Below are 8587 nucleotides of genomic sequence, written 5' to 3' on the forward strand. Positions count from 1 at the left end.
ATATTTCATTATTACAAATTGAACATAATTGAAGCATAGTGATTAATCACAAAAGCAATATGTAATTATATATGTGTTTCCCGATGGTCTTAGGCGAACCTTGTGAAAGGATCGTTCGACCCCCAAAGGGTCGCAACCCACAAGTTGGCGACCCACAGGTTGAGAACCACTGTTCTAGGGTATACAGTCCATGAGGGTGTAGGTGGGGGAGGATTTTACCACTCTATGCCTGGCACCTCCTACTGTGCCAGGCAAGTAGTCTGTGCTCAATAACTACTGGTTGAATGAGTAAATGAAATGTTTAAAATAACATCCAAAACAGAAAAGCACTTAATAGATGATATTAGACATTAGCAAAGCAAGGACAATGGGCCAGGTACAGAAAGTCACCAGGGCAGAAAGCCCCGAATGCCTAGCAAGGGGCTAAACTGGGAGAACAAGAACCTTGCCCCGTGGTAACCTATCTTCCCCTAGCGTATTGCTGGTCATGCAGTTTGGACCCCTGATGTTTCATATCGCTGGTCAGGTGGTTTAGATCCCCTAACCCTTTCCTCTCTAAAGATAACATGGAGGCCTCAGTTGTATTTCAGCTCTAGGCTCCAAAAAAGCAGCAAAATCAGACACGTGGCACCATGGCTACCTCAGGTACAGGTACATTGACTAATGACCTTTGCTCTGGCACTGACCAATCAGTGAAGAGCATGACTCTGAAAGAGCACACCTGGAAAGCTGATGAATATTCTATTAAGACCCTCCCTGAGTCCTCCCCTAAGATTTCCACCTGCAAAAAAGAGATAAATACGCTCAGGACAAAGGACCCAGTGCACGCTCTCCCTCCAAGGATCATGCCCCTGTCCTTCCCCCAACATGAACATATCCCCAACCTCTAAGAGACCCCATGAGACTTTCAACCAGAGGAGCAATGGGCAGCGGCAGCTCATCCAGGATAAGTCCCTGAACGTGTCTCCAAGGCCCCCTTTGAGCCAAAGCAGCCCAGCCTGGGCTTTCCTGTTGCTTCTTCTATGCCCTCCCTTGTTTCACTGTCCTAAGTATATTTTTTCTGCCATCATGGACCCCAAACCCTTTGGCTCAGTGCTGTGTAGCCCTTCCTTTTGGATATCCCCATCTCTCATCCCATTTTCCTTAAATAAATTCAACTTTTCTTTGTTCACTGCCTAATACGGCTATTTAGCCTGCCCCAATCTCCCCACCCCCCACCATGAACTTTCACTTTTCAAATGGTAGTTGTTATTGTTGCTGCACTCAAAGGAAGCCATTTGGGGCATTGAAAAGGCAGTGGATAGAAAATAGCCTCTTTTAGATATTCAGATAAACTAGAAACACCTTTTAGCATAACCGTATTCCATGATATATGTTCTTTATTTCCCACTATCAGTTTAAACATTGCATCCTACGCCAGAAAACTCTGAAAAGCTATTACTTTTCTGCTTTGGCTTCTCATATTATATTCTATATACTGAGCATCTCGCATGCTGATGATATCTGGCTCATCATCAAATTAATTTTTATCAAAAACGGAAAAGGCAATTGAAATGATTTCTTGACTGAGGTTTGCAAAGCTCTGGGCCGGGGTGCTACTAATTCTGTAAATGCCACTTGGTGAAAACAAACACAACAATGATTTAAAAACTGTTCCACACCCTCTTCTGTTGCATTGCATTCCAGATTATTATCATGAAATTGTTACCGTGGTCAGCTAGTTATGAAAAGGAAGAAAGCAAGGGAAGTCAGAAATTGTTAAGCATGGTCAGCTGGGGACACCCAGCCTGTTTGCTTCACACCCAAGGAATCGCACCCAGGGTCTCTCCAAGGGGATTAATACCCCTCCTTGTTCCCCATCCCCTCCCCACTCTGGTAAAGGATTGTGTGTGTGTGTGTGTGTGTGTGTGTATGTGTATGTGTGTGTTTGTGTGTATGTAGCAGGGAGGATATAAGCACATGGGTAATGAAGTAAAAATGGTGCAGGGGGAGGTACTTCAGCATAGAACACTGTCAGTCTAACCTGGGGAAAAGGTCATTGGCTGGGGGGTGGACCCAATGCAAGCCCACAAATACTTGAGAAGATTCTTGGTTATTTTGAAAAAAAAAAAAAACTCCTGGTTACAATACAAGAAGCAAAGAGGTCTCTCTCTCTCTCACTCACCTGCACCTGCCCCATGTGTTTGCACATTTTCTCTCACCTGGCAACACATGACCATGCAGGCCTGGTGGCTGCCTGGGGCCCGCAGAAGGCCACCCGGGCTCCAAAGGGCTATGAAGCCAACACTCTGGACATTGACTTTCATTCTGGCCCTGCTGAAGACGTGGCTGGACAGTTCCCATGGCGGGATGGAGGTAGATGGGATGCTGGAAACCCAGGGGGGCGGCGGCCAGACTTCCTGAACAAATCTCCCCTGGATGGAGCCTCAGGATTCTTTCCTAGGGATCCCCTGGAAGAGCCTGTTTTCCACCATCAACAAAACGAGACAAGCCACACCGTGAAACCAGAAACACTGGGAGACCAAGAGAAATTCTTTTGTCCTTTGAGACCATTCTTTTGAGAGAGTTAATTCACTAAAATCATGCTTTCTCATTCTATTTTTGCCTAGGAGGTGAAATGTAAGCATTTTCAGGCAGGCGATAAAACCGGGGCATTTTATTCCCCCTAAACACAAATTTAGTCTGCTCAGAAGGCAGGTTTCAAATGAAAGCCACGATTTTCCTTTTGGCCCCAGGCTGGGGTTTCTGCAGCACCGTTGCTCCAGCTTTGACGTGCGCACACAGGCTCCCTTCGCGTTGGCTGGAGCTCCGAGGGTGTAAGAGGTTAGGTCTGCAGGTGGAAGCTCAGCATGGCAACCGGGAGCCTCCGCAGGTGGCGCTCCCATCCAGGGAGACACAGACAAAGCCTCCAAATCTGCCCATGTTTCCCATGACCTTCCTCAGCGGCGCTTTCTATGATCTTTGGCTTCTCAGCGTGAAGCTTCCAGTCCATTACTGTGACTCAGAGACTCCACATTAGAACAGAAAGCAGTGAGGTTAGAGCTCATTTATTCCAACTCCTTCCCTTTGTAGAAATGGAAGGTGTGGCTCCGAGAGGGTCAACACCCCGCCAGGCATCCCACTGGCAAGACGAGATGGTCTGGTTCCTGGGTAAAAGTGCCTTGTCCACAGCACTGCCTTTGCCAATGAAGGCGAAGGGGCTGTCTTTTCTTTATGCTTGGAGTTTGGAACCTGCGGAGAGGACTGTACGTGGTTTACAACCGTTTGCGGTTGTTAATTGTAGCTGGCAGGTCAGTCTGTTCCCAAAACAGTTCAACAAAGGTTCTTGCAAAACAACCGAGGTCCTTGCAGCAGAGAGGCTAGGTAACAAAACAACACAAATATTGTTGGCAGCAGAATCTTCCCATGTTCACACACTGGTGCCTTTGCATATCTTCTAAAGCTTTAGTGAAAATTGCCAGAGTATTTCTTTCTTTAGAAACAACATTTTTATTGATTTTAGAGAGAGCGGAAGAGAAAGGGATAGAGAGAGAAAAACAATCGATGAGAAACAACACTTGGTCCTCTCCCGCACCCCCCTCCCCCCCACTGGAGAGCTGAGGGATTGAGCCTGCAACCTGGGCATGCGCCCCAACCAGCGACCTCCTGGTTCATGGGTCGATGCTCAACCCTCGAGCTCCACAGGCCAGGCGCCAGAGTATTTCTTTAAGTAATACGATTTAAGTGAGGAAGTCTAGTAGAATACTCCAGAATTTCTACCAAAAGGCTGCTTTTTTTCAGAAATTATGATTCTTCTTCTTTCCTTTTTCCCCAGTAATTACATGTTGGGCTCCTTTTTCTGTTGTTATACCTACTGCTGGGAATGGAATAGCTTCTATGTCAGATAATGTGCTGCCTGGCTTGGGTAAAGCCCTCCAATCTCACTCCCCTTCGTGCCATTTGCACGCATCCTTTCTCTAGGAAGCAGGTCTTCTGACAAATTACCTGTACCTTAGCCTCTTAAGGCAGACACAAATCTTCTCTGTGTTTTTGAAAGCGCTGTGCACACAGCACGTAGAATCCTGGCTTATTTAAAACACACCAGAAACATAGCGCAGCGCTAACGAGCCTCTTACCCACGGGTTTCTGAAATAGGCTGGAGGGCTGGGTTCTTTTCTCAAAAAATTCATCAGAGGCAGCTAAGCTGGCAGACCCGCACACTGAGTCCTCTGACGTGAGTGTCTTCACGGACCCCTTCCGTTTGGGTGATCTCCACCTTCTTTCCTCAGACCCTTTGATGCTCGGATACACCTCATGTGGTGAGACATTTCGATGTGGAAAAGGAACCCTAACATTTTTACTTTTCAATATCAAAGTCGGAGATCAAATAGGAGTTGCATATCCCTTCACATTTAAAACTCTCATCCCCAGCAGCATTCCGAAAGTCCAGATAAAGGAAAGGCATTCCCCCGCCTAAGCCTGATAAATGCCAAAGGAGCCTGGCTTCTCTGGAAACACAGGTGGTTATTATTTTTTGCCTGTGTTCATGGAGACAAACAGATTTTTTCTTATTGGTGTGTCAGTATTCATGTGCTAAACTCACTGGCATTTAGAATTTCTTTTTAAACATGTGCGCCAGGATGCTGCCATTTCCTCCACCTTGTACGTGTCTCTTTTGCATCACTTTGGGGTCTCTATTTTAGCCACCTGAATCCTAGAACCTCTGGGCATGCCTGACTATTGCCAAAACGCAAGGTCCGGCAGCTACCCATATGCCATAGGACTCCCATCAGACCAGCAAGATGTACACATGTGCGCCTCTGTACCTTAGTATTTTACTTCCGCACTGCGCCTCCTCTGAGCCTCGGTATGCTTTTCTCTTTCCTTCTAGTTGTAGAATTTCCACTCATCCAGCCTTCCTGTGGTTCTGGATGATGTCCGTTCCGTCTTTTAGTTGTATTTTTGAAGTGGTTGTTCGAGGCAGCAAACTCCGGTGTTTACCTATGCTGCCATCAACACAAGGAAGCATAAAAAATGCAGAGACAAAGAAAAAAGGACACAAATGACAGAAATGGAGAAAAGAAAACTACTGGATATAGAGTTCAAAACCACACTTTTAAGGTTTTTCAAGAATTTTCTAGAAACTGCCGATAAACTTAATGAGACCTACAAGAAATCTAATGAGACCCTCGAGGTTGTGATAAAGGACCAACTAGAAATTAAGCATACACTGACTGAAATAAAGAATATTATACAGACTCCCAACAGCAGACTAGAGGATCGCAAGAATCAACTCAAAGATTTGAAATATGAAGAAGCAAAAAACACCCAACCGGAAAAGCAAAATGAAAAAAGAATCCAAAAATACGAAGATAGTGTAAGGAGCCTCTGGGACAGCTTCAAGCGTACCAACATACGAATTATAGGGGTGCCAGAAGAAGAGCGAGAGCAAGATATTGAAAACCTATTTGAAGAAATAATGACAGAAAACTTCCCCTACCTGGTGAAAGAAATAGACTTACATGTCCAGGAAGCGCAGAGAACCCCAAACAAAAGGAATCCAAAGAGGACCACACCAAGACACATCATAATTAAAATGCCAAGAGCAAAAGACAAAGAGAGAATCTTAAAAGCAGCAAGAGAAAAAAACTTAGTTACCTACAAGGGAGTACCCATATGATTGTCAGCTGATTTCTCAACAGAAACTTTTCAGGCCAGAAGGGAGTGGCAAGAAATGAACCTACAACCAAGATTACTTTATCCAGCAAAGCTATCATTCAGAAGTGAAGGTCAGATAAAGAGCTTCACAGATAAGAAAAAGCTAAAGGAGTTCATCACCACCAAACCAGTATTATATGAAATGCTGAAAGGTATCCTTTAAGAAGAGGAAGAAGAAGAAAAAGGTAAAGATACAAATTATGAACAACAGATACCATCTATCAACAAGTGAATCTGAAAATCAAGTGAATAATCTGATGAGCAGAATGACCTGGTGATTATAATAGAATCAGGGGCATAGAAAGGGAGTGGACTGACTATTCTTGGGGGCGGGAAAGGGGTGAGGGGAATGTGGGAAGAGACTGGACAAAAATTGTGCACCTATGGATGAGGACTGTGGGTGGGGAGTGAGGGAGGAGCGTGGGGTGGGAACTGGGTGGAGGGGAGCTATGGGGTAAAAAAGAGGAACAAATGTAATAATCTGAACAATAAAGATTTAACTAATCAAAAAATAAATAAATAAATAAAAAATTAACTTGGATCAGACTATTTTGCTGTTAAAAACACTTTGATATTTTAAGGATAAAAACTTCCCAGTGTGGCCTATATTAGCTGACAGATCCATCTCAACATCAGTAAATTATTCTTTTTTTCTTATCCACATCAGAGTCTTTTTTTCAGAAATATGTTTTATTGCCCAGCTGGTGTGGCTCAGTGGTTGAGTATCAACCCATGAACCAGGAGGTCATTGTTCAATTCCCAGGAAGTCCTGGGTTGTGGATTGATACCCAGTAGAGGGTATGCATTGATTTCAGAGAGAGGAAGGGAGAGGAAGAGAAGATTAGAAGCATCAGTGATGAGAGAGAATCACTGATTGGCTGCCTCCTGCATGCCCCTTCCGGGGTGAACTGGAAGTCACTGAGTGCCAGAAGCTGGTCCATCCTTGCTGCTTGACACAGTCGCTGCAGGGAAGAAACATCTGCACAGCATATGTTTCAAGGGACCTGGCATATATGGCATACTGTTCTTAATATGTTTGCTCCCCTTCTTAGCGCTATGTGTTTTAACTAAGGTCACCTCTCCGAGAAAGGTTGTTTCCCCAGGTGGGGATTTTCCCCTGGAGTTAGGGATTAACAGGACTAAGGAAGGGAATAAATCAGTAAAACCCCTTAACTAAGTGCCAGGCAGGTAGTTAATCACTTTAACTACGAACAATCGTGCTTAAGCTAACAAATGCCCTAACCTTTGGAATAGAATGGATAGGATTAAAATCAACTGGTATAAATACAGATGTAATAGGAGAATAAAGAACAGAACCAGAACCTGGCTAGGCTGCTGATCAACTGAACGCTGTCTCCGTGTCTTTTCTTCTTCGTGGACTCCGTCCACACCTTTGGGAACCCCTGGACCTACTGGGGCAGGACCCCAACAACTGGCCCGGCTTACAGGAAATGGCGGAGTATTTGGCCTCCATTTTCGGCACCGAGAAGGACAAAGTCAACTGTTCATTTTATTTCAAAATTGGAGCATGTCGTCATGGAGACAGATGCTCTCGGTTGCACAATAAACCCACCTTTAGCCAGACCATTGCCCTCTTGAACATTTACCGTAACCCTCAAAACTCTTCCCAGTCTGCTGATGGTTTGGGCTGTGCTGTGAGTGATGTCGAGGTGCAGGAGTACTATGATGAGTTTTTTGAGGAGGTTTTCACAGAAATGGAGGAGAAGTACGGCGAGGTGCAGGAGATGAATGTCTGTGATAACCTCGGAGATCACCTCGTTGGAAACGTGTATGTGAAGTTTCGCCGTGAAGAAGATGCGGAGAAAGCTGTGATGGATTTGAACAATCGCTGGTTCAACTGGCAGCCCATCTACGCCGAGCTTTCCCCCGTGACCGACTTCCGGGAAGCCTGTTGCCGCCAATATGAAATGGGAGAGTGTACACGAGGCGGCTTCTGCAACTTCATGCATCTGAAGCCCATTTCCAGAGAGCTGCGGCGGGAGCTGTATGGGCGCCGGCGCAAGAAGCATCGATTGAGGTCCCGGTCCAGGGAGCGTCGCTCTGGGTCTAGAGACCGTGGTCGTGGCGGAGGCGGTGGTGGAGGCGGTGGGGGACGGGAGCGTGACAGGACGTCAAGAGATCGTGAGAGATCTGGGCGATTCTGAGCCAGGCCATTTTTACCGTGTGTCTGCTAGCAAGTGTTGTAGTTGCTTGAGCAAACCAGTTCATAATGGGAATTAAAAAAAAAAATCATTTAAAAAATAAAAAAGTCGTTGGACTCCAACAACTGAGAACAACTTGCTTCTTTAGATGGCGTTGGTCATGCCAAGCACTAGAAACCATTTGCCGAACACCCCACACCTCTCATTACTCTCTTTCACTGCACCGTATGCATTTTCTTCACAGCACATTAGTAAGTTATATATTTATGTTAGTTCTCCTCTTCTGTACTGCCCACTGGGCTATATATTCCATGTAGGTAGGAAAGTATCTATACCTAGTATCTAATACAGTGCCTGGAACATTAATAGATGCTCAATAAATACCAGTAGAATGAGTTAATGAATGAGGGAGTAGAAGAAAATGACAGCAAAACAAAAACAAAAACAAAACAAAAAAAGATACAAAAAGAATAGATATGGCTCAAGAATGGAAGCTCGAGGAGCTAGGCTAAACCCCAGTGGTGAAGTGGTGAAAATAACCTACTCATTAGTTTGCATACTAAATCTTACAGTAGTACAAGTGGTTACACAGAATGTAGAAACAATAAAAATAATTACGATACTCTTTGCTATACAATAAAAAAACCCTTACAGGAACTCTAGTCTCTTGCAAATGGACTAACATTTGTTAAATTAGATGCCATAATGGTAAATAAAAATACTTGCAT

General features: G+C 44.8%; 1 pseudogene; it reads left to right on the forward strand.

Moving 5' to 3' along the window:
* The first annotated feature begins 7148 nt into the window (after positions 1-7148).
* On the forward strand, positions 7149-7880 carry LOC139019468 (splicing factor U2AF 35 kDa subunit pseudogene; annotated as a pseudogene).
* The last annotated feature ends 707 nt before the right edge of the window (positions 7881-8587 follow it).

Source organism: Myotis yumanensis, unplaced genomic scaffold (assembly GCF_028538775.1).
Source record: "Myotis yumanensis isolate MYYU_CA2020_CCGP unplaced genomic scaffold, mMyoYum1.0.hap1 SCAF_11, whole genome shotgun sequence".
In the NCBI taxonomy this organism is placed as follows: Eukaryota; Metazoa; Chordata; class Mammalia; order Chiroptera; family Vespertilionidae; genus Myotis; species Myotis yumanensis.